At 44.5% G+C, this 25449-nt stretch overlaps 1 non-coding gene across 1 annotated transcript in view; it reads left to right on the forward strand.

The window, feature by feature from the left end:
* LOC102000998 overlaps positions 1–25449 on the forward strand; it is an 86497-nt gene that overhangs the window by 56546 nt on the left and 4502 nt on the right. The window contains exon 3 of the transcript XR_258447.2: positions 24926–25050. This is a non-coding gene — a transcript (uncharacterized LOC102000998). The remainder of the gene's footprint in view (positions 1–24925; positions 25051–25449) is intronic.

Consider the following 25449-nt stretch of genomic DNA (forward strand, 5'->3'; position numbering starts at 1 on the left):
CCCAATCAAGTCCCCCTCCCTCCTCAGCCCGAAGAGCAATCAGGGTTCCCTGCCCTGTGGGAAGTCCAAGGAACCCCCACCTCCATCTAGGTCTAGCAAGTTGAGCATCCAAACTGCCTAGGCTCTTACAAAGCTAAGCCACGATTTATTTAACAATTATTTCATGAAACTCAAGTCAACTCAAGTAGCAATTTTTAAAATCAAACGTTGTATACAGTTCAGTCTAAGGATGCTCTAATTTGATGTTCAGACGCAGTAAGAAAATATTATCTTTTCCTTATAATTAAACCATTGTGCTTTGATAAGAACAAAATCTTTGCATGTACAATAAAAACACTGATCGCCATGACAGTAATAGGCTCTAATCTGAGCTGAGACGGTTCACGGGGCTCTGCGGAGTCAAGTAGCAGGAGGGCATGCACAGTGGTTTTGAGAATCAAAGGATACAGTGAAGTCATGGGATGAAAGATGAGCAAACCCGACCAGAAACTCCTCAGACACACTTAAGTTTGATTTCTATTTAACTTGTGTGTACACATGTCCGTGTGTACACATATGTACACTGTGTAAGAATGTGTAACATGTATGTCAAGGTCAGCAGTCAGTTCTGAGTGTCCTCCTCAATCATTCTCCATCTCATGTGATGAGACAGGGTCTCTCACTGAACCTAGAACTCACCTACCCAGCTAGATAGCCTGGTCAGTGAGCCCTGTATACCCGCCTGTCTCCACCTTCCCAGCACTGGCATTATAAGCACAAACCTTTGTGTCCAGCTCTTTACACGGGTTCTGAGGGATCAAACCCATGGCTTTATGATTGCGTAGCAAGTACTGTACTGACTGAGCCAGAATACTTGGAGTAAACCAGGTGTTTTTGTTTTGTTTTGGTTTTTTGTTTTGGTTTGGTTTTGGGGTGGTTTTTTTTTTTTTGACAGGGTTTCCCTGTGTAACAGCTCCAGTTGTCCTGTAACTAGCTCTGTAGACCAGGCCAGCCTTGAACTTACAAAGCCTCACCTGCCTCTGCTTCCTAAGTGCTGGAATTAAAGGTGTCTAACACCACTGCCTGGTTATCCCAGCTCCTAACTCTTGCTCTCTCAAGTGAATCACTAGATGAAGCCAGGCAGCTTTGGAGATCACAGCACTGGATGAACCTCTGTAGTGATGGAGGAGGGTCATCTGTCTATTGGTTAATAAAGAAACTGCCTTGGCCTTTAATAGGACAGAAAATTAGGTAGGCGGAGTAAACAGAACAGAATGCTGGGAGAAAGAAGCCGAGTCAGGCAGTTGCCACAGCTCTCCTCTCAGAGATGGACGCAGGTTAGAATCTTTTTGGTAAGCTACCACCTCGTGGTGTTACACACATTAATAGAAATGGGTTAATCGAGATGTGAGAGTTAGCCAGTAAGAGGCTAGAGCTAATGGGCCAAGCAGCGTTTAAAAGAATACTTATAGTATTCCATGTAATTATTTCGGGGCATAAGCTAGCCAGGCGGCGGGGAGCTGGGGCGGCAGGGAAGTGGCCCGTTGCTCCATTACTACAGTGTAGAAAGGGGAACTAGACTCATAGAGCTGAGGCTGGTATTCACTACCCATCTTCTGTGGCAGAACCGATCTCTTTTTTCTTTGTTGAGACAGACAGGGTCTCACTGCAAAGTCCAGAGGGCCTGGAACTATGGAGACCAGGCTTACCTCAAGCTCACAGAGGTCTGACTACCTTTGCCTTTGGAGTGTTGCAATTAAAAGGATGCACCATATTTTTTGAGACTCTGTCATAAAGTGGTACAATTCTTTGACCCAGTGCAAAACCCTGTGAACCAGAAAATACTGCAGAGGCTTAACAGCTACTTGTAACAATTTGACCTTTTATTGATCTTGATTGGAATAAACCATTTAAAAACTCCACGAGACAGCAAAAATTTGAAAGTAAATGCTATTACTTGTTAAGTATAATATTAATACTATGTTTTTTGAAAGAGGTTTACTATTTTGGGAACATATACTATAATATTTACAGGTATAATGATATGATACCTAGAATTTGCATCAAAATACTATAAGGGAGCTATAAGTGAGCAAAGATATTGACCCTGTTAGACTGAGATGGGACCCAATGAGGGATACATTGAACTGCTCTTATTCTTGATATTTATGAAAATGTAACAAGTTTTTTCATAATAAATCTATTCCTGAAGGCCTTCCCCCAGCGAGGTAATTTGGGAAAGACTTCCAGAAGAAGCAGCTAGAGATGGTGGGAGACTCTTAAAGGAGCTTCATTCTTCCTGGAAATCCCCAAAGGATGCTGTCTTCTGGAGCTTTGAGGACCTTTATTTATATTTCAGGGCCTCCAAGGACCTCAGCAGGTAACAGACAGTTGGATATCCCTTTGTGTAGGTCCAGGACCTAACGCAGCAAAATCTGTGTTGAGTTAACATGGTTGCTGCAAAGATGCTGGCTTAAAATGGGCAGCAGTAAAATCTGAACAAGAGTTGCTCTGTTCCTTTGCTGCCTGGAGGCTAGCTGGCCAATGTGAACCTTTTCCCATTTGGCATAGACGATGCCTTCAGAAAGATTTTATCAATTGGGTCTTGCGGAAATACTGGTGTCAGCGTAGGTAACACTGTGCTCACTGTGTGACATGAGCCTGGCATACGGCCTGCTAGCACGCTGCCCTGAGGATTTTCTTAACCACACCTCACAAAGGGTTCCCTATTTGCTAGGAGCCGATGCAAAGCCCCAGGCCTCAGGAACTCTGTCACGGTAGTGAGTTCGTTTTTCTTTTTTATGTGATTGCTTTTAAAAGAAACCTAAATTTGTACTTTTTTTCATTATAAAGATAACATAGTCATAAAGTGTAGAAAGTCAAGGAAGAGAGAAGTCATGCATCCCTTCCTTGCTGCCACAAGCAACAATGGACATTTTGATACATTTCTTTGCTGTTTCCAATTTTTTTACAAAGGTTTTTTTTTGGTTAGGATTTATTTATTTATTATGTATACAATGGTCTGCCTGCATGTGTCCCTGCAGACAGAAGTTGGCACCAGATCTTATTACCGGTGGTTGTGAGCCACCATATAGTTGCTGGGAAGACCTCTGGAAGAGCAGTCAATGCTCTTAACCACTGAGCCATCTCTCCTGCCCTAGAAGTGAAGTGGTTCATGACGTGGTTCAAATACACAAAAAGTAGCATAACATATCTATATGCTGTCTCTAACTATATATCACCACTAAAATACAAATTTTACCATTTTATTCAATCACTGCTGTGCTCTCTTCCATTTAAAATGCGGGACCTGATCATGGTTGAATAGGAACTCTCCTGCACGAGGCACTAGGCACTGGGTACCGTCTCCAGGCTCAGAACAATAACCAAGAACTGACATAGCAAAAGCTCTCACCCAGGCTGCCAGTTCCCTTCCTGCGTGCAAAGATGGCAATTGTGCCATTCGGCAGCCTCAGGGTCTGACTCCTATTTACTGGGTTGTGCATATTCCTGACATCTATTGTCATTGTGACTGCTTCTGAGATGCACATAAATGATAACCCACTGTATTTTCTGCTTTTTCTTCTCAGAGTTATGCCACCCAGACATTGCTGAAATTTTCCCAGACTGAAAACCTTCATTTTATCTGGGACACTGAGTGAACAAACCAGTTTATTCTTTTTCCCCAAGGAGGGTTAGGTTGCTGCTGCTTTGGTGTTACAAACATTCTGCACAAGCCCTTTCAGTGACTTCTTATGTACGAGGACTTACTGGTGAGCGTTCAGTCTTCTATGCCAAATCCTCACATTCAACCCACTGCCCAGAGAAAATACTCCCAAAGCAATGGCATCTGTGTGGAGCTTTCCGGCATATTTTTTCCTTGCCACCCCTAAACCATCCGTACGATAACTACTCACATAGTTGTTATTTACAAACACTTATATTGAATTAGGAATTATGGGTAATCTGCAGATGATTAACGAGGAGAAGAAGGTGTGCATAAATCTTACACGGTTCTATATAAGGCATGTGGGCATCCCCAGATGTTGGTGTTCAGAGAGAGTCCTGGACCGCCTCTTCCACAGATGCTAAGAAGCAACAGCAAATGCATCTTTGTTAAAGAGAAAGTGACAGACTGCTTGCTCTCCCAAAGCATTTGCATAATGCACACTCCAATTTTTTCCAAGTTCCATTTTCCCTACGGGAAGGTGAACAATACAACTTCATATTAGTACAATAAGCCATCTACACCGTGAGCAAATACAATATGCTTGCCGTGGTGTAAATATTGTTGTCCTTTCAAAATTCACGCGCTGGAGCCTAATCACAACATGGTAGAACTAAGATACGGAGCCTTTAGGAGGTGGTTAGGTAATGAGGCCACACAGTTGGGATCAATGCCTTCCCCACTCCCCAGTGCTGGGAATTGACCTCAGGACACTGTATATTCCAGGCAAGCACCCTACCACAGAGCTACACCTCAGCCCTGAGATTAGAACCCTCATAAGAGAAGCCATTATCAATCACTACAGTTGTAAGCACCTTGGCCTCAGGCTCCCTTGAACCCCAGAATCGAGTGATAAATTTATGTTGTATATAAATTACCCAGGCTAAGGTATTTTGTCACAGTAGCACAGACAGAACAAAGCCCAAGGTGCCTGCTGTATCATCCTTACTCCAATTACTGACCAACTTGAGCTGTGGTTTGAATATCAGTGATGCTATCTAAGCATCCACACATCAACGATTTGGTCCCCAGGGTTTACTGGAAGGTGTTATGACTTTTTAAGAGCTAGGGCCTATTGGGAGGACCTCAGACTGTAACTGAAAGTTTCTCTCCTGTTTGCCAAGTTCTGAACAATCACTCTGAGGCTTATATTAATTACAAACTATTTGGCCAATGGCTCAGGCTCCTTACTGGCTATCTCTACATATTAAAATCAACCCATTTCTACTCATCTGTGCATCATCACATGGCCCATGACTTACTAATAATCCTCTGGCATCTTCCTCCTCTGGTGACCGCTGGCATCTCTCTCGACTCCACCCTTTTTTCCTTGTCCCTCTGTTTGGATTTCCTACCTGGCTCTATTCTGCCTAGCTATTGGCAGAATCAGCTTCTTTATTAACCAAAGGTAATAAAACATATTCGCGGGCGCAGAGGAGCATCCCACATCATTAGGCTGCAGAGGATGTATACTCTTAAAGAGGACTGTGGAGCTCTTGTCTCTCGGTCTTTTTCCACTACCTGGCTTTCACTATTAGCTGGCGGCTCTGGCATACTCTTAACCATCTGGTACCCTCCACCAAAAACCAAATCAATAAATCATCCAGTCTGATTCACACCTGTAAATTGTAAGCCAGGTAACCCTTTTCTCTTCATATACCAATACCCTCAGATATTTGAACACGTATTGGTCTACAGCTGGTTGCACTGTTTGGGGCGGTTTAGGGGGCACAGCTGTGTTGGAAGACGCTTGTCACTGGAGGCTGGCTTTGAGCACTTAAAGTCTCTGTATCGCTTCCAATTTGTTCTCCCTGCTTAGTGCTTATGATTCAAGATGTGAGCTCTTCGCCACCTTGCCCGGCCTCCAAGTCCACTTGCTGCCATCACTTTTGCTGTGATGGTGACGTCGATGAACTCTGTAAACCAAACAAACTCTTCCTTTTACAAGTTGTCTTGGTCATGGTTTTTTTTATTAGCAACAGAAAAAGATAACTAAGACAAAAGTACCTGCCTGTCTTATTTTTTGTAGGAAACTTGGGATCAATTGGCAGTGTGATTTAAGAAAATAAAATGCGAACCAAAAGTGCCTTGAACACATACCTGAAGGGTTAAACGTTGCTTCTGTACTAGTGAGCTTTATATTGCTGTAATATAAACCACCTGCGCTAGTCACGCTAAAAGAGAGAAAAGTGGCTCACTCATAGTCATTTGGTTCTATTGCTTCAGGCCTCTGGTGAAGCAATCATGGCTAACTGTGAAAAGAGAGTGACAGAGGAAAGGGCTGGAATCCCATAATTTGCTTCTATTGTAACTTAATGAGGTAAATAAAGACTAGCACCCCTCCACACACACTTAAAGGTGCCACCATCTCTCGCCAGTGCCAAGATGAGAAGGAAACCTTTAACATACAAGCCTCTGGGTGACACTTATCTACATCACAGCAATTCCCCGAGAGGAAAGGACCCATCAGGACAGCAAGTTAGCAGGAGACAGACAAGGGTTGAGGTGACATAAACACAGACTTGTTGGAGATGCTGGCAACATGGACTCTTCCGCAGACAGTCCAATTGCACTCTTCCACTTTTCTTTTTCTTCTTTTTATTGAGACAGGGTTTCTCTGTGTCTCTCTGTCTGTCCTGAAACTCACTCTGTAGACTAGGCTGGCCTTGAACTCACAGGGATCCACCTGCCTCTGCCTCCCTGAGTGCTGGGATTAAAGGCATGCATAGCCACCACTATATCTGGCAGCTTTTCCTTTTCACTCAGTGCTCAGGCTCCTGTTAACCCCAGTTTGACAGTAGAGCTCTAAAAATACCAACAAAATCCTACTTACACCAAGACCTGCAGGTGTTAATGCAAAAGCTTAGTTCTTACTCAGTTTAACAGTTCCCTCTGGAGCCAGATGTGTGTGACCAGGCCCAGGAACAATTCCCCCAAATACCACCTCCACCATGGAACCGGTTACACGATGATGCTTTATCACTTCCAGAACAAGAAAGTCTTACATCAGAGTGTTTACAGAATGCATTGGTGAGGACCACAGCGGTGGTGCAGCAAAGCAAGGCAATGTCTGCGACAGGTGCTGTCTATCACCGGTGTAGCTTTCCCGTTAACGGTCAATTGAGAGTACATTGTAAGATTTTGGTAGTCACTAGAATGTTATGGAGGTGCAGTCAGTGAACAACCTTCCAAAGAACTATAAAAATAGCCCTGGATGATTTGGCTCTAGTCTGAGATATTTTAGATCTCCGTAATCTTAAAGTTGAGTTATTTGGCCTTGTTAGTCTCTCTCCTCTCTCTCTCTCTCTCTCTCTCTCTCTCTCTCTCTCTCTCTCTCTCTCTCTCAGAGAGAGATAAACAGAGAGACAGAGAGGGTACTGTGTGTGTGTTTCTGTCGTCTGGGAACTTCACACGGATAGCTAATAAAGCAGCCTGATTAAATCCATGGACAGCTGGTGGCTTTCCTCCAGGCCTCGGCGTTTTACCTAGATGCAGGATGAGACAATACATCAAACATGCTGGATGCCTTGGGGGTGCCCTAGTGAGATATCTGGTCTCCACGGACTATGAATATCTCTCTGAGTCTGAGCTGAGCAGTCAAAAGGGGTCCTGGCAGCCACCTAGATACAAGGAGTCGCTCTTGGACTCGCTGTCGGGGACGGGGATGTTGCCTGGTGTTGTCAGGGGTTACTTCACCAGCCCTCTCCAGACATCAGGAGATACCTCAGACTGAGTAGCTAAGTTTCTGAAAGGAGCTGAAGCAATTTCTGGAAAGAATCCACATAGCTGGGTAAGGTCACAGGCTTTCTGAATTGGCTCGCAGCGGGTACAAGGCCGGGTGCAAACACACTCCTCCCTCTTGGTTCCCCAGGGACGTGGGGTAACATTTTGTGGATCCTTCTTCCCATTTACAAAGAGCCTGTGTGCAGGGAAGGAATGAACCCAAGCCGAGGTCTAAGGATTTACGCTGGGACCAGGGCAGGGGGAGGAGGGGCAGCTAATCCCAGGACCAGCTGCCACTGAAAGGGTGTTTGCAGTGCCCGGAGCATGTAAGCATCTTTGTTTGCTGGGCAAGGCTGGGAAAATGACTTGCATGAGCCCTGCAGTCAAAGACTCCAGGAGAAAGCTGACATTCTTCTTCCTGTTTCCAGGGGAAGGGGAACAAATCCATTACATAAATGATGCAAGGCTCAGCTCCCGGGAACACACTGGCTAAACAGTCACAGGATGGTGCTTTAGAAGCAGCCTTGGGCTTGGCTCCTGAGCCACTTTGAACCTACTCATTCACTGGCACTGCCCGAGTTGGGGCAGACAATCCCATAAATATCACCCCGATATCAAGTGACTGACAGCTACTCTGTCCGTCATGTTCCGTCGTGTTCCCCCTTTCATGAAACAACTCCCTGTCACCCTTTTTTTTTTTTTTTTAAAGCAGACCAAGGTCAAGGTGCGAAGTCGCTCATTCCTAGCTTACATCCCACCGAGCAGCGGTGGGAAGCCGTTGCTTTAAAGTAGATGGCAGAAGGTGGTTCCACAAGGACCAAATGAACAGGCCTCTGCATACTGGCCATGCTGTCTTTCATTCAAAGCCAGTGGCTTGGGGTAGGGGTGGGAAGGCGGGAGGAGGTGTCTTGACTCCGACGACCAGGGAGCAACATGTGAGCTGGGTGTTTCTCTTTGTGTGAGGCCTCAGAGGCTGCTGCCAGGCCCTGTCGTGGAGATGTGGCTTCTTGAACCTTCCAAGCTGTGCAGGTAGAGACAAACCAGCTGTTACTCAGGGCAGCATGCTTTTGCTGGGAAAAGTGAGAGGCACAGCCCTGGCCAGCAGTCCTTGAATCCTGATCCCTGTAAGGCCCTGGGGCTGTGGAAAATTTTGGGCTTGGAGCACAGGCAAGTCAGCGTACTTCCCGGAGTAGGGAAACAAGCTCTTTTCAACTCTCCTTTCTCCACCACAGGTTTCTGACAAGTTCAAAAGTAAATATCTCATCCACTGGGGGGTGTGGCACATGGGGGCGGCAGAACTCCCAGGATAACACCACAGGGGCGGGGCTCTTTCTTCCTTCAAACGCTGTGTAATAACCACAGCAGGAGCTGTGGAACCAGGAGCCTTGGGAGCTCAGCTCTTGCCCCACTCTGAACAAGCTGAGTTCTCCAAGCTATCATCTATGTATCTGAATCAAAATGAATGATTCAAAGAAAGCAGCACAGAAAAAGGTATTTCTGAAGTTCATGAAGTTGATTGTGATGGCACTGCGCAGCTGACTTTGGGTCCTCTCTTTTCTGGTTAGCGACCCTGTAAACTCATTGGTTCACAAGGCTTAACTTGGTGGTGTTGTTGTGCTAGTCTGTCATTGACTTCCTGTGTGAGGTGAGACGTTATTTGTTCAGGTAGACCCTAGGAACAGTCTCATGACACTCAGCCACCTCCAAGTTTCCCCTCTCAGAGACTCCACTAACCCAAAATGGCTCAGATGCTGCAGTGTGGTTTAACACATGAAAGCAAGAGGGATGGATGGCCAACAAATCCCCCTGGCAATAGCAGTAGGTGGGCCTAGCAGATGTGTGCCACGGGAGGGGACTCACCCTCAGACACTGTCACAGAGTACAGAACAGAATGCACATCCATCATCTCCCACTAATCTGGCATCGCTCTGCTCAGCCAGTGTTTGACAGAGCCTTCCCCTCTGCTCCAAACCTCCCTCTTCCTTCCTCCACAATGCCCTAGGTCTCTTCTACCCCTCTGATTCCCTTGGAAAATCTTGACTATGGTCCTTGTAGAGGACCAGGGAAGAGCATGAGGGGCAGTTTCAAGGAAGTTTCCAGCTCTATGGAAGCTTCTAGAACTAAGCTTCTGGACACTATACCATCAGGTCCTATACCAACCCCCCCACCACCACCACGAGAGGAAAAGGAGGGGAAGGAAGAAAACCAGTTTCATCATACACCTTAAATATTATCTGTGACTATAGCATCAGATACTGTCCCTTTGGGGCACTTTTGGCAGAATGATCTCTTTTCTGATATCTATAGAGTTCTAAGAAAGAGATGCTACTGAATTCCCTTCCCCTCTCCTAACAGCTCATTGCCAAAGAGAAATGCTCTCTCTCTCTCTCTCTCTCTCTCTCTCTCTCTCTCTCTCTCTCTCTTTCCTGAGACATCTTAAAAATAGCATAAGGGTCAATTGAAGGTTAAGCGACCTCCGCTGGATCATGCCAAGCTCAGGAAGTTCTGCTGCTGAGACGTTGCAGTCTCTGGAGACCTGGGAGCCTGACACAATGGGGTCTTTCTAACATCTGCTACCACAGGCTGATGAGCTAAATCAATCCCTGTTCCTTGTAATCAATGGAAGCAAATGGCCTTCCCTTCAAACCAGCTGTCAGCGGGGACTATAAATTGGCTCATTTTATGCAGATAGATGTCCTGTGATAGGCTGTCAGCTAAATAAATGCTTTCTTCAATGTGACTTGAAACAGCAAGTCAGGAGTGGTAGCAGATGAATGGAAAGAGCCAGAGCAGAGTTCTGATCTCCTCAATTATGTGGAAGCTCCATGACAGTTTTACAGGAGCTAAAATTTGATGTTGCTACGTCAAGGCCATCATCCTTACAGGGACCCCTCACGTCTGCAGAGCAACCCTGTTCCAGGCTCCAGACGAAGGGTATAGCTGTTTTTTTTTTTATTTCACCCACCATTTGAGTATGCCAAGTGTGGATGCTTACTGTTAATACCTGCCAGGGTAAAGCAAACTCCAGACCCAAAGTTGGAAGCATGTTGCACTGCAAGACAGGGATGAGTTTAGAGAGACAAGTGCAATTCTGAGTGGCCCAAACCACCTAGATGTGAAACAGGTGTTTGGTGGAAAGTCTGTCTCTCCCCCTGATAATTACAGAGCCTCCAAAAGTTTACATTTTATTTAAAAATTTGCCTTCGGAGACAAATGGAATGGGCAAACCTTTTTTTTGTGCCTCTCTAAGTGTCTTTCCTATGCTCTTTTTTCAGCCTGGTTTGGATGACAGCAGACATTACCTGTATAAGTCACTGTTCTATTGCTGTGAAGAGACACCATGATCAAGGCCACTTTTATGAAAGAAAGCATTTAATTGAGGGCTTGTTTGCAATTTCAGAGGTTTAGTCCATTATCATCATGGCAAGGAGCATGGCGGCAAGCAGGGAGCTGTCAGAGCAGTAGCTAAGAGCTACATTTTGACCCTTAGGCTGAGAAAAAGAGAAGACTGGGCCTGGCCTAGGCTTTTGAAACCCAAATACGGCTCACAGTGGCACATTTCCTCCAACAAGGCCACACCTCCTAATCCTTCTCAAATAGTGCTGTTCCCTGCTGATTAAGCATTCAAATATATGAGCCTGTGGGGGCCATTCTTATTCAAACCATCGCATCACCTCACAGGAGTGAGTCAGTATGCAGGGTGGGAGACTCAGAGGGAAATGATGGGGAGAAAGAGTCAGACTCACCTTACATCCTAGATCTGTTGCTGACAGGCTCTAGAAATTCCAAAGTTTGTTCAGCTCCTGTTGTAGTTTAAATGTCTCCACCAATATACACATTCAAACTTAATTCCCATTGTAAGACATTAAGCAAAGAGGCAAATGGGAGAACCCTAAGAAGAAGTTAAAATTGGAGAGTGGAAATGGGAAAGGAATATGATCATATTTCGTTGTATATATGTATGAAATTGTAAAGGACAATTTTATGTGGGGATTAGACCACAAGCACTCATTCATGGAAGATGCACCCATTGGTTAATGCGTTATCTTAAGGATCTTTTACAATTGCCGGTTTGCGTGTGTCCTGTATCTGCCACAGTCTTGTCATAGAGCACTTGGTGGCTCCTTGGGAGTCTGAAGAGGAAGGTCAATACACACCATGAATGCACAAAAGGTGACTTGGAGAGTCTGGGTGATGAAGACAGTCCATGTGGCTCATCAGTTGTAGCTTATCAGACTACACAGAGTGAGAGCTTATGTGGGGGGATGGGATAGGAAGGTGTGAGGACATTCTGCATTCAGGTAGAAGACTAGTAAAACCACTCAAAGAAAAGCACTAAATTTGGAGAGAGAGTGGAGGGGGAACCCAAGAGAAGACAGGCATTGTCTTCAGCCAATCCCATTCCTACAAAGGAGGGGCTGAAGCCACAACAAGCTTCCAGAAGGGTTAAACCTTTAAGAGGAGGGGGAGGCGGATAAATAAAAGAAAGAAGGGGATAACTGGAAAAATAGTTTTAACAGGTAAAGAAGCTGCTGGTCTTAATTTGATCTCCAGAACCCACTTGGAGGATGGAAAGAAAGGACTCTGTCCTTTGACTTCCACAGGTGTGGTATCACACACGCGCGTGCGCACACACACACATGTGCACATGCACACACAAAACTAGGAAGGAAGGGAGAAAGGGAGGAAAGAGAGATAAAAGAGTAAAGCTCCCAATCCAAAAACCAAAGAAGACTCCTTAATAAAAAAAAAAAAAAAAAAAACAAGGAAACTCAAAACTCTGGGACCCCAGCCTGTGATTTAGAAATGGGGGTACAAAATGGAAGAACATCTGATAATCTGACATGAAGTCTTATTTGTGGTCCTCAGTCTCCTTTCTTGTGACAATCTAGAAAATTATATTTCTACCTATCCTGGAAATGCAAATCCCCCCTCTTTCTCCTCTTTTTGTGGTATTGGGGACCATGATTGGCAATTGCTCTACCACTAAGCTATATCCTAGTCATGGAGACAGTTTTGGTTTTTTTTTTTTAAAAAAGAAGGAATTCTGCATCCATATTCCTTTTAAACCTGTGTAGATAAGAGGAAATGCCCTTTGAAAACAATGAAGCCAGTGTGTAATAATAGGAGCGGCGGGGCTGCATCCCCAGCACCCCCGCCGCACCCCGGCCGCCTGGCTAGCTTATGCCCCAAAATAATTACACGGATACTATATTCATTTAATCACTGCTTGGCCATTTCTATCTAGCCTCTTCTAGGCTAACTCTCGCACCTGGACTAGCCCATCTCTAATAATCTGCTGTAGCCCACAAGGTGGCTTACCAGGGAGATTCTAGCCTACGTCCAACCTGGGTCGGAGCTTCATCACGTGTGACTCAGAGAGCAGAGCTCTCGCCTCTGCCCGCAAGAGTGGAGCATCATGTCTCTCTGGGCGTCTGCCCCCGAGAGGAGAGCTGTCGAGTCTGACCTCACTTCCTCTTCCGCCCAGCATTCTGCTCTGTTTACTCCTCCCACCTACGTTTTAACCTATCAGGGCAAGCAGCTTTATTTAATTAACCAATGACCTTCCTCCATCACCAGTGTCATTTGATTATGGTTCTGAGCCAGGACAGAGCCAGACACTGCAAAAAGGGGAGCACTGAGTGCATGCATGCTAAAACTCCATCACCATGGTTTAGGGCTTGATGTCTCCCACAGGCTTATGAGTTTGGACATTTGGTCCCCACTAGTTTGGAACCTCTGAGGTAACTGACATGACTGGAGGAGGTGGGTTCTTGCGGTGAGCCTCTGAGGGGTATAGTCTAGGCTTCTCGCTGAACTCTCTGCATCTTAATTGGCCAAGATGGTGCTGCAGACTCCTACTGAATTAAAGCAAGCTGCCCAGGCTGCCATGACAGACTGTATGTTGGGAACTGTGGACCCCCAGACCCTGAATTTCTTGTGCCTGAGTAAACATCTTGTTTTCTCTATGCTTGCAGCTGCTCTGAGCACAAGCCTGATGGCAGGGGAATGATTTCTGGTGGGCCTGCAGTTGAAAGATCCCAAGAGCTGGGGTGTGCCCAGAGCACTATATAAGCTGCCCCTGAACATAATAAAGGGGGCATTCTTGATTCAAAGATGACCCGTGTCACTGTCTCTGTGTGTGTATGTTGAAATCTCCAGGCCCTTACCTGACTAGTGAACTGTCTTGTAGGGCAGGCACCACACTACAGGCATAGTACCGTAGAACACGAAGAACAGTCAAACATACACTGTACCACAGTCATTAAGCCATCCTGCCTGAGGCACCTTCTGCCAGGTGTTCTGACACAGGAATGAGAAACGCAATACAGATTGGATGTTGTAATAGAAGCGACGGGGCTGCATCCCCAGAACCTGGCCGCCCACATGGCTAGCTCTGGCTTATGCCCCGAAATAATTACACGGAAACTGTATTCTTTTAAACACCGCTTGGCCCATTATATCTAGCCTTTTCTCGGCTAACTCTCGCACCTGGACTAGCCCATTTCTAATAATCTGTGTAGCCCACGAGCTGGCTTACCAGGAATGATCTTAACCTGTGTCTGCCTGGAGTGGGAGAATCATTGCGACTCCCTGACTCAGCTTCTTTCTCCCAGCATTCTGTTCTGTCTACTCTGCCTACCTAGTTTTTTGTCCTATCAGAGGCCAAGCAGTTTCTTTATTACTTAACCAATGAAACAACAGATAGAAAGATGACCCTCCTCCATCAATTGGAGGCAGGAGAGTTTTTATATCATATCATAGCAAACAAAAGCAAAGACAACTTGGAACTCAAATCAGAGATGTACTTTTGTTATAAACATGTTAAGTTCCTTAGCACTAGTGCTGTTGCTGGGTTTTTGGAAATAGCAGCACACTCTGTAGCCCCAGCTAACCTAAAATTCTCTAAGTATTCCAGGCAGGTCTTAAACTCACAGCATCTTCCTGACTTAGCCTCCCACATTTGTTTGAGTTTTGGGTCACGTTTCTTAAGTTCTCCTGTCCTTCCGTTTTTCATTTGTAGAACCGTGCCTTACAGCAAACTGCTCTCTGACCCCACCTGGCAGACAAGGGTGTTCCCTGGATATCCTAGGAGTAGAGAACCTCTAGCCTTTGCAGGAGGAGATCATTGAAACTTAATGAAGACACAGACAAACGCATCAAAGGGGTCTTCTCTATAATAAGTTGTTAAGTACAAAGAAGTGAGATATAACATCTTGCAAATATAAGGAAGGGAGATGAGGACTTTTTTTAAGTTAGTGTAAGACCGACACCCACTCCTAAGCTAGGATTTGAAAGGCACCTGCTTGAGGCTATAATCCCTCCCAACCAGAGCTGCTACTGGAGCCTCATCATGGATATGAAATTTCTATGGTAACCTTCATGAAGAGGCAGCCTATCCTGTGTACTTAAGAGTGATGTATGTGCCCCAGTTTTTCTGAATGACAGCTATAACTCGAAAGGAGAGAAGGTGTGTCCTGGCAAGGCCTTGGGCTGTGGCCTAATTTATGTAGAGATAATGTGTGGGTTTGATTTCACATGTAGGGATGTATGGAGCAAGAAATTTTCAGAGGCTTTCTGCCTGGGGGTTGGAGGGGGGGGCTGGGATTGATGGAAACTCTTGGGCAAGGGCCCAACAACTGGTAATAAGAGGGAAGTGGGCCATTTGTTGACCAAAATCTCAAGTGCCAATTGCTTTAAGTGGCCCATCCTTCATCAGGAGTGTCCTGGCCAGAGAATATCGCTTATTTTTTAATGGAGGCAAGTCTGGTTCTATACTTGCTGCACTCCCAAAGCAGTTCTCTCAGCCACAAGGGAGTTTTCAGGTGGCTAAACAGTCTAGGAAAGGGGACCTCCTCTGGCACTATAGCATCTGGTAAGGAACACAGGTGAGGCCACCTCCTGAGGGTGGACTATGCAAGAGGATCCAGGAGACTTGCATCTTGTCTTAAGGTTATTTCTATGCTCCAAAGTGCCATGGACAGACAGATGTGGTCTGGGAGAGTATTTTTAAGACAGTGTTGTGTGTAGCCAGTCACATTAACTTAAGTAGTGTAGAACACAGGATTGAGAGGGGCTGTGTCTTGCATTAGAAACCATTGCATGACTTGTGGCCATAGACAGTGATCTGGGAGGCACTTTGGGAGACACAAAAAGAGGTGTCAGGCTGATAGAAGTGCCTCCTCACTTTTTAATTATTAAATTAAATAAAATTATTTTTGAGATGGTTTCATGTAGCCTCAGCTGGTGTTGAACTAGAGATCTGGCTGAGGATGACCTTGAACTTCTGAAGCTTCTCCTGAGTGCTGGAACTAAAGGCATGCCCCACCATACTCAGGATTTATGGTGCTGGGTTCCAGGGTTTCTACATAATAGGTACGCCGGCTAGTCTCTATTGACTTGACACACAAACTAGAATCACCTGGGAGGAGGGGACCTTAATTGAAAAACAGCCTCCGTCAGATTTTCATGTAGGCAAAACTTTGGGGGCATTTTCTTGATTTGATGATTGTTGTGGGATGGCCCAGACTACTGTGGACATTGCCACCCCTGGGCAGGTAGTCCTGGGCTGTGTAAGAAAGCAAGCTGAGCAAACCATGAAAAGGAAGCCAGTAAGCAGCATTCATTCCTTTATGGTCCTGCTGTAGTTCCTGCTTTTAGTTACTGCCTTGGCTTCCCTTGGTATTGTGCTATAACTGTAAAATGAAATAAACCCTTTCTCCCCCCAAACTGATTTTTACAAACACTCCTCCAACTGTGTCATGTCCCTGTTAAATAGGCACCTCAGCTTAGAGTTCAGGGTAGACCCTGTAACAGGAGGAACTGAAGGATGCTGGGAGAACCTGGCAGCCAGGTCTGCTTTGATATGTTAAATAGGCACCTTGACCATTTATCTTGGGTTTGAAACTCAACGGTCCCCAGCCACTATTTTAAAAGTTTGCACAACTGTCAGAGCCTTTTGTGGGAGATGCCCCCGTTTAAGTCGGGCTGTTTTGTAAGTAGCCACAATACTTAGATTCATGTAGAGTTTGTGAGTGATGAATATATTGTCAGTGGAATCTGAAGGGGATTCACTGTGTGCTAGTTTTCCTTAAGGAGTGTGTTAAGTGGGTTACCTTGGCAGAATGTTTCATTGATATAATGCTGCCCCTGTGTCCCGGATGAAGGGGAGAGGGGGGGAGCGGGGGGGGGGGTAAGATAGTGCATAGTAGCAGCGCTGTTGAGTTTCCGGTGGTATGTTGTGTCCCTCCAGAGAAGACAAACTGTGCCTGGATGGCCGTCGCGGGAGGCTGTGTACAGAACACATTGGCCAAGTCTATAAATAGCTACTTGTAGTTGTGGATGAGATAAGGTGGGTGATTTTAATAGTCCTGAGTACTGGAGGTCGTAGCAGGATGAACTATAGTATTAAGTACACTGTTAGCCTCCAGGAGTTCTCATTTATCTTCGTCCAGGTTCAAGAACTAGCAAAACAAAAACTGGGGCTACTAAACAGATAAGCAGTGGGATAACCGTTTCCTTTTAATTAGATATTAGGTAATAAACTTTAATTATTAAAGGTCATTTTAATTAACATTGGCAATATTAATTATTTTAACTGAGAGCCGGTGGGACCTATTTATCAAAGTAATTTGTCATTGTCAATGACTTAATTTAATTTGAATTTATCACTCACTGTCTAAAAGTTTCTATGCCCATTTTAGGTCTCTGGATCCTATAAAGAACTATGAGAAAATTTTAATTAAATTTATCATACCTAGTTTCCCTATTTCATATTAATTTTTTGACGACTACAAGGGGACTTCAATGTTTGCATTTAGCAGTTGGACTAGTTGGTTTTGTGTGTCAACACAAGCTAGTCATGAGAGAGGAAAGAGCGTCAGCTGAAGAAATGCCTTCATGAGATCCAGTAGTAAGGCATTGTCTTAGTGTGATCAGTGGCGTAGGGCCCAGCCCATGGTGGGCTGTACCATCCCCTGGACAAGTGGTCCAGGGCTCTATAAGAGGGGAGAGAGGAAAACAAGGTGCAGTAGTCAGAAGGCCAAAGGTAAAATGGGGACAGATAATCAAAACGTCTGGATTATATAGAGAAGAGCCTTTGGGGGAAGGGCAGCCAAGTCCCAGGGCAAGCCACACCCTGTAACAGGCAGAAACTGAGGGCTGCTGGGAGAACCTAGTGAGCAGGCCTGCTTTGATATGTTCAAAGGCACCTCAGCCATTTGTCCCAAATTTGAAGCTTCACAGTGTGTTCCTAGGGAAAAGGGAGGTGGAGTCTGAAGATGATTAGGAGGGAGGCTATCCTTTGTGGCCTGCTGGGCTGCAGACTTTGATGGCCTAATGCATCAAGTAGACAAGGCCTACTGGTGGGTACAAGTGGCTGCAGGGATTCTCGAAGCTGGGACCAGAGAGTGGCTTGAGCCCATAGATCAAAAGGGAGGTGGGGGTGGGGAGTTTGGGATTGATGTTAGTGCTGGAACTAGAAAATTCATTTACATAGACTTTGCATTAATTTACATATCAGCCTCTCTTAATCAACTCCAAATATTCTTCTACGAATCAACCAATTAGAGCAGCTAACCAGTGTTGCAGCCCAACCCAGCACAGGGAGCTTTGCACACATGAAGTTCTGAATAGATTTGTAGAGTCATAACCATGAAACCGCAAATCAGCTTAGGCCATTCACAAATGCAGCTGGCAGCAGTTGCTTCTCAGTTCTAATGTGAGATCTCTCTTTCTCTCTCTCTCTCTCTCTCTCTCTCTCTCTCTCTCTCTCTCTCTCTCTCTCTCTCTCCTCCCCCTCTCTTACCAAGGGCCTCATCAATGCTAGTCAAGTAGTCTCCTAACAAATTCCAGGAAAAGTTGTTCCTTTGTAACAGCTGAGTGATTCTCCCCACTTCAATCCCAAAGAAGGAAAGAGGAGGCCAACAAGATAGCTCAGTGGGTAAAAAAGGTCTGTGCAAGCATGAGGACCTGAGTTTTATCCCTGGGACTAACGGTGGAAGGAGAAAACAGATGAAAAATTATACTCTGACTTCCAAGGGCTGTGGCTTGTGTATGCACATGTGTACCTGTGAACAAGCGTTTTCATCACACACACACACACACACAGAGACACATACACACACAGACACATACACATAAACACACAAAAATAAATAATTTAGAAAGAAGAGAAATAATTTATTTACTGTCTTTCATTGTGTAACTGTTGTGTCCACACTTTACTGTTTAATAGGAATGCTGTCTGGTTGCTAGTTACTGAGAACACATGGAGAAGGGCGCATTTGTACATGGTGTGAGGTTTCCCTTGGGGTCTGCAGGCATGACTAAACTTCCAGCTCTGAGATGCTCTTTTCATCCTTTCTCCTCGCTTATAGCTTTCCTAGAATAAGAATAGAAAATCTGTCCTAGTTTGCTTTCTGTGGCTGTGATGGAGATTATGCCCAAAAGCCAGCTGGGCAGAAAAGGCTTTATTTCAGCTTACAGTCCATTATAATTGGAAGTCAGGACATGAAGTCAAGACAGGAGCCTGGAGGGAGGAACTGAAGCAAGGTCCTTGAGTGCTGCTGCCTACTTACTGGGTTGTTCCCCTTGGCTTGCTCAACTGCATTACAACTCATTCATAGGACATTTGAGAAAAGGCAAAATTAAATGGGATGGAAAATGACCAGTGATGTTAACCAGAGAATGCTGGGGGTGAAGAAACTGTGGTGGCGGATACCTGACTCTGTAAACTTCTCTTCCTAAAAAGTGAATTTTACTCTATACAAAGTAAAATAAAATTAATCAGGGTCTTATCTCCCATACAAACCCTAATAGAAGTTCTTGCCCACAGAGTTAGGGATGCAGCTCAGCCTGTAAATTGTTGGCTGTAAGGCTGAGGACCTGAGTTTGGATGATCGGTGTTAGTTCCTGGAGCCCCTTGGGAACCTGGCACAGTCACCCCTCTGCATATGGCAAGAAGTTCCCTGACTGTATGCAGGTGCAAAGGTCCCTTTAAGAGAAAAGCTCTGCCCATTTCCCATCTCTTTCTCTTGCCTGCCATTCTTCTGAAGAGGCAGGTCTCTACCTCTCCACCTCCTCTTCCCTACTTTCTCCCTCTCCCCACTCTCTGTCTCTCTCTCATTTTCTCTTCCCTCCCCGTGGAGGCCCAACAATGTGAGCGTATTTCTACCTTGTCTCATGGTCAGAAAGTTTGGACGTTGCTCAAAATGGTTGACGAGTATAGCTACGTATCCTGACTCACGATGTGATTACTTGACTATTTTGACATTAAAATGGCTCATACAAGTAGATCCATTCCATCCTGACAGATGATCAGGATATGCAAGCATACCTCTGCTTTGTCTTTTGTAATATGAGGTTACCTGTAGAATGGTTGCCTTCAGGATGCTTGGTCCAGGGCAGCTTAACTACCTAAACAACAGAATGCTAATGACTTAATGCCTCAAAGTGTTAATGCAATTAACAAGGAGGGCCCGCTTGTTTGTCCCAGGCTAGCTTAGCCCCAAAATAACCACACAGAAATTGTTCTAATTAAATCACTGCTTGGCCCATTAGTGCTAGCCTCTGATCTTGATTGAATCTATTTCTATTAATCTGTATATCACCATGTGGCATTGGCTTACTGGTAAAGATTCCGCATGTCTTACTCTGGTGGCGGCTCCATGGCAGCCCTCTGACTCTGTCTCCTTTCTCCTAGCATTCAGTTCTGTCTTCCCTGCCTACCTAAGTTCTGCCCTATCAACAGGCCCAAAGCCATTTCTTTATTAACCAATGAAAGCAACACAAAGACAGACGGACCTCCTACACCATTATATATTTTTTTTTTTAACAGAAAAGGAATTGTGATGTGGGAGTCCCTTCTGTGTGTTGCTTGTATTGGTTAATGAATAAAGAAACTGCCTTGGCCTAGGGCATAACTTAGGTAGGCAGAAAAGACAGAATTGAGTTCTGGGAGGAAGAAAGCAAAGTCAGAGAGATGCCATGCATCTACCGGCGACAGACACTGGGAATTTTTCCTGGTAAGCCACTGCCATGTGGCTATACATAGACTAATAGAAATGTGTTAAATTAAGATGTAAGAATTAGCCAATAAGAAACTAGAACTAATGGGCAAAGTGGTGATTTAATTAATAGTTTCTGTGAACCTATTTCTTTGGGATTCCAGAATATACAGAAGACCAGTTGCGACACCCAGCCTCATAGGACTGAGCAACTACTAGACTTTCCACTCAAAGCTAACATCATTGTTGGATGGCAGCCTATAAGTCATTCCAATAAATTCCTGGAGAAACAGACACACACACACACACACACACACAGAGAGAGAGAGAGAGAGAGAGAGAGAGAGAGAGAATAATTCCATAAGTTCTGTGACTCTGGAGAACCCTGGCTGATACACTCATGTACAGTATAAATATATATATATATATATATATATATATATATATATAATTTTAAATATTAATATCAAGCAAAATGCACCTCGTTTACTATGTCTTTAGTCAGTCCAATTTATGAAGATAGAAGGAAAACATTGTTCTCCCTGACAAAGATCTGTCACAGTCTCTGTATGCCGCCCTCAGTCTGGACTAAAGCACAAGGCAGGCAGAGTGTGGCGACAGCACAGATCATCTGCAAGAGTTAAGGGTAGAATTATACATGTCAATTTTGAACTTTTTCATCTATTAAACATATGATTCAAGGAACTTCAATTATGGAAAATAACTTATAATTTTCATAGTTTCCCCCACACAAGAAGTATTTACTGATCCTTTCTGTGGTCCAGGCTCTGTGTGAAAGTAAAAGAGCGTGGAAACACAGATCATCACACTGGCATGACATACCATGCTGACTTGAAAAATAAACATAAGAAGTACCTTGTATGACATAGGAAATACCTCAGAATGTTGATTTTTGCCACCTGCCAAAATATATGTATGTACACAGATACATACAGATGATCTTCAATTTACATTAGTTTGACTTAGAAGTTGTTGACTTTATGGTGATAGGAAAGTTATATGCTTGTAATCAGCAGAGAAAGTATCACGAACTGATATTTTCCCATACTACAGATGTGTGGTCCAATCTTCTTCGACGATTCTGGGCAGCTCCCAATGAGCTTCTCATTGAACTCCTCCCAATCAGTCCATGAGCATCAGGACAAATAGCACTCTAATGTTCCATATTACTAAGCTATGGTGTTCACTACAGTAGATTATGACATGAATAAGATAAGTTGCCTTAGGGATGTGGCTAAGAGATGCCAAAAGCATCTGAAGTATAAGGGACAAATCTGGTTGAGTAGCTGGATTAGGGGCAGGGATAGTTCAGGAAAAGATTCTTAGGACAAGTACAGAGGGCTCTGGGGGCAGTGGAGCAGCACTCAGGAGGCAAGGGCAAGTGTATATCTATGAGCTGAAGTCAGCCTCGTCTATAGAGCAAGTTTCAGGATAGCCAAGGCTACACAGAGAAACCCTGTCTTGAGAAGTAGATACAACAAACAAACAAAACATTTAGGAAGGAAGAGTTTGTTTGGGTGCACAGGTTAAGCATACAATCCATTAAGCCACTATGTTTGGAAAGTCAAGTCATGGCAGCAGAAGCTTGAGACAGCTGGCCATATGTGTGCATCATCCTGAAGCAGAAAGTAATAAACTAACTTTCTGTGTTTTATACAATCAGGAATCCCATTCCATTTACCAGTGCTACCAGCTGTTAAGGTGTGTCTTCCTGATTCAACTAATCTACACAATCCCTCACAGGCATGCCGAGAGGCTTGTCTCCTAGGTGACTCTAGATCCTTCCAAGTGACAACATTAACATGTATACATACATACGTAAACATTAACATATGCATATATAGCTATACATACGTGTTATGCAAGCACTTTACCATTGAGCTACATCCCCAGCCCTCTCTTGATGAAATCAGAAACCATCTCATGAGCACACAAATTAAGCTGCTTTTCTTTCCTTCCCATAGTTTCTTCGTACTACGTTGTATGTCATGATAGCACCTGCTGAAGGGGCTTCAGATGAAGCCCATTTTTTTCCTGTCCCATGAGTTTGCATGTTGTTGATTCATTGAAAATGAACTTGTTGCCATAGCTCTAAACTGAAGAGGTTTCTCAAGCACATGTGTCAGGCATGCTGCACCCTTCCTATATTGGAAATCAGCAGCCAGCACTTCAGCATGATGCTGGAGGCCCGTTAGAAATAGAAAAACAGAAAACATGGTATATAATAGGATGCAGTAATGACAGATATTCACAGTGAGAGCTGGGACAAGGAATGACCGTGTCCCCCTAATTCAGTTCACCTAGAACTTTGCACTGAGCAGCTTGAAGATTTTGCTACTCTGTACATGTCTGCAAAAGACTGTAATGTCCTGAGTACTGTTTGAGCTTAGGGTTCTTAAATGATCCTCATTAACAAGATTCAGGCAGCAGGATCTCTGTGAGTTTACGGCCAACCTAGTCTACATACAAAGTTCCAGGCCTGGCAGAGTTGAAGAGTGAGACCTCGTCTCAAAACCAACAAACAAAAAAAAAGTAATTGTTTAAGAATTCCCATCCTGTTCAGATTTTGAACTTATACTGGTTTTTATACATTTTTCATTGTGCTATATGCCAGCAAGTGACATAGAACACATGTGTCACATGTGCAGTGTTTAAGGCACATGTATGTCTTAAGAGTCTTGTCTGATTCTGATTCAGAGGCACAAGGGGCTTAACACTGTCTCTAGTGACTCCATGTTGAGTAGCAAGGCTGTAGAAAATATGCTTATAAAACCAGAAATAATGCTGTAGCATAGGGAAAATAGTAAACTCCCAACAAAGTAAGAAATTACTTTAGAAAAAAGTTATTTGTGAGTGTGGGGTTGGCTCAGTGGATAAATTACTTGCCTTGCTAGCTCAGAGACTGAGGTTCAGATCCCCAGAAGCCACATAAGCTGGGTGGAAGAGAGCACATCTGCAATTTTAGTGCTCAGAAGGCAGAGACAGAAGCTGTCCAGACAAACTGGTTAGGCCAACTAGTTACATCTATCACAGCAGGAAGAGAATGGGAACCTTTGCCAAATTTGCATGAAAACTCCACTGGACTGGCTGCAGCTCTTAAATCAATTATCCCTTAAAAGAAATGAAAGTATCTATCTCATTTGAGCAGAAAAAAACCTAGCTGACTAATGAAAGAAGAACCTAGCTTTTACAAGAGCAGTGTGTACTCTTAACACTTGAGTTTTTTTTTTTTTTTTTTTTTTTTTTTTTTTTTGAGACAGGGCCTTACCATGTAGCCCTGGCTGGCCTGGAACTTACTATGTCTTATATGGTCTCCAACACAGATATCTGTCTGCCTCTGTATCTCCAGTGCTGGGATTAAAAGCACGAACTACCATGCTAGCTATATAACCTTTTGAAAAAATGGAATTATCAGCCATGCATGGTGGCACACACCAATAACTCCAGCTCTCAAGGGACAGAGAGAGAAAGAATGACTAAAATTAAAACAAGAATAAGTAAATACATAAATAGAATAAAAATTTAAAAAGAAAGAGGATGGGAGATACAGCTCAGTGGCAAAGTGTTTGCAGAGGGCCACTTCTAAAATTAAGTTCTAAACGTTTTGAGAGGCTCAAAAATCAACTAAAAGTTTATCTTTAAGTGGCATTGGCTGGGTTACTGCGTTGACTCCACCCTCCGGGGGCACACAGCTCGTACCATGTATGTATGTCATACACTGTGTTGATTGCCTTGGTGGGTTACTTAGTCTAAGGGTTGTAACCCGCCTGGCAGTCAGTTATTCCAGGGTCCCGGAGAGGCACTATCTGGAAGATATGAGCTAGGAGACAAGAAGGAGGCTAAGCTGGGGTTCCTGTCAAAGCCTCTGTTTATTAGAGATGGGGACAGCTTATATAGGGTAAGGAGTTGGGCGGTGGGCACAGGGGCCTGGGCTCTTGCCGCGTGGTTCACGTTGGTCACGTGGTCCTCGTAGGTCAGGAGTTCACAGGTTGACACACCTAGTTCTCTAGATAGTTTGGAATGTGGGGCGGGTTCCGCTAACAGATAGCTCTCCATTAACAGCCAATTTGGGTGTGGGGTAGGCTCTGTCAATAGAACGATTCTTAACACAATTAGGGGTGTGGGGTTCTCTGCAGACTCCCCAGGGTGATGGTTCCTGCAATGATTTTAGGAGGAAATTGGCTCCTGACAACACTGCGCACATTTAAAAACTGCACACACAGTTCTATAAACTGAGAGAGTGACTCTCCAGATTGAATGTTCCACATTATTTGGTCCTTAAGTGAAGCAATGAGGACAGAGGTGCAGATAAGCTTCAGCAGTCTGGAACTTGCTAGGTAGGGATGACACATGACGTCAGCACCACAGACCCCGCTGAGCAGTTCAGGAGGAGCTTTTCCATGAACCAATCACTCACATCATGCCCAGCAGCCTCCCCTCTAAGCATTTCCTTTCTTTTCTGTACTAGACTTTGTTGGGATAAGCCCCAAATAAATGGTCTTTCTTGGCGAGGGGGATGCTGTAAGAGAACAAAAGAAAAGAAAGAAGATGAGAAGGCGAACTAGGAATACAATAAATGGAAAGGCTTTGGAGGTAACTGCCCCGTATTTTATTCAGTGTACCACATCAAGGGAAAGAGATGTTGGTCATGAGACATGTTTTAGTGGCGTAACAGTTTAGAAGGCCTACATTATTTATAACCTCCATCAATAGTTCACTAAACTCCAGTGGGCATGGTGTACTCCTTTCATCCCACCAGTGGGAGGCAGAAGTAGGCCAATTTCTCTGAGTTCCAGGGCCTGGAGATATTGTTCAGCAGTTAAGACAGTTAAGAGCACTGCCTGCTCTTCCAAAGGTGCTGAGTTCAATTCCCAGCAATGACATGGTGGCTCTCAACCATCCGTAATGAGATCTGGTGCCCTCTAGAGGAAGAGACCTGGTCAGTCATCTTCATCAACTTAGATCATGAAGCCCAATATGAACAGGCTGGGG

This window comes from Microtus ochrogaster, chromosome 16 (assembly GCF_000317375.1).
Source record: "Microtus ochrogaster isolate Prairie Vole_2 chromosome 16, MicOch1.0, whole genome shotgun sequence".
Lineage (NCBI taxonomy): Eukaryota > Metazoa > Chordata > Mammalia > Rodentia > Cricetidae > Microtus > Microtus ochrogaster.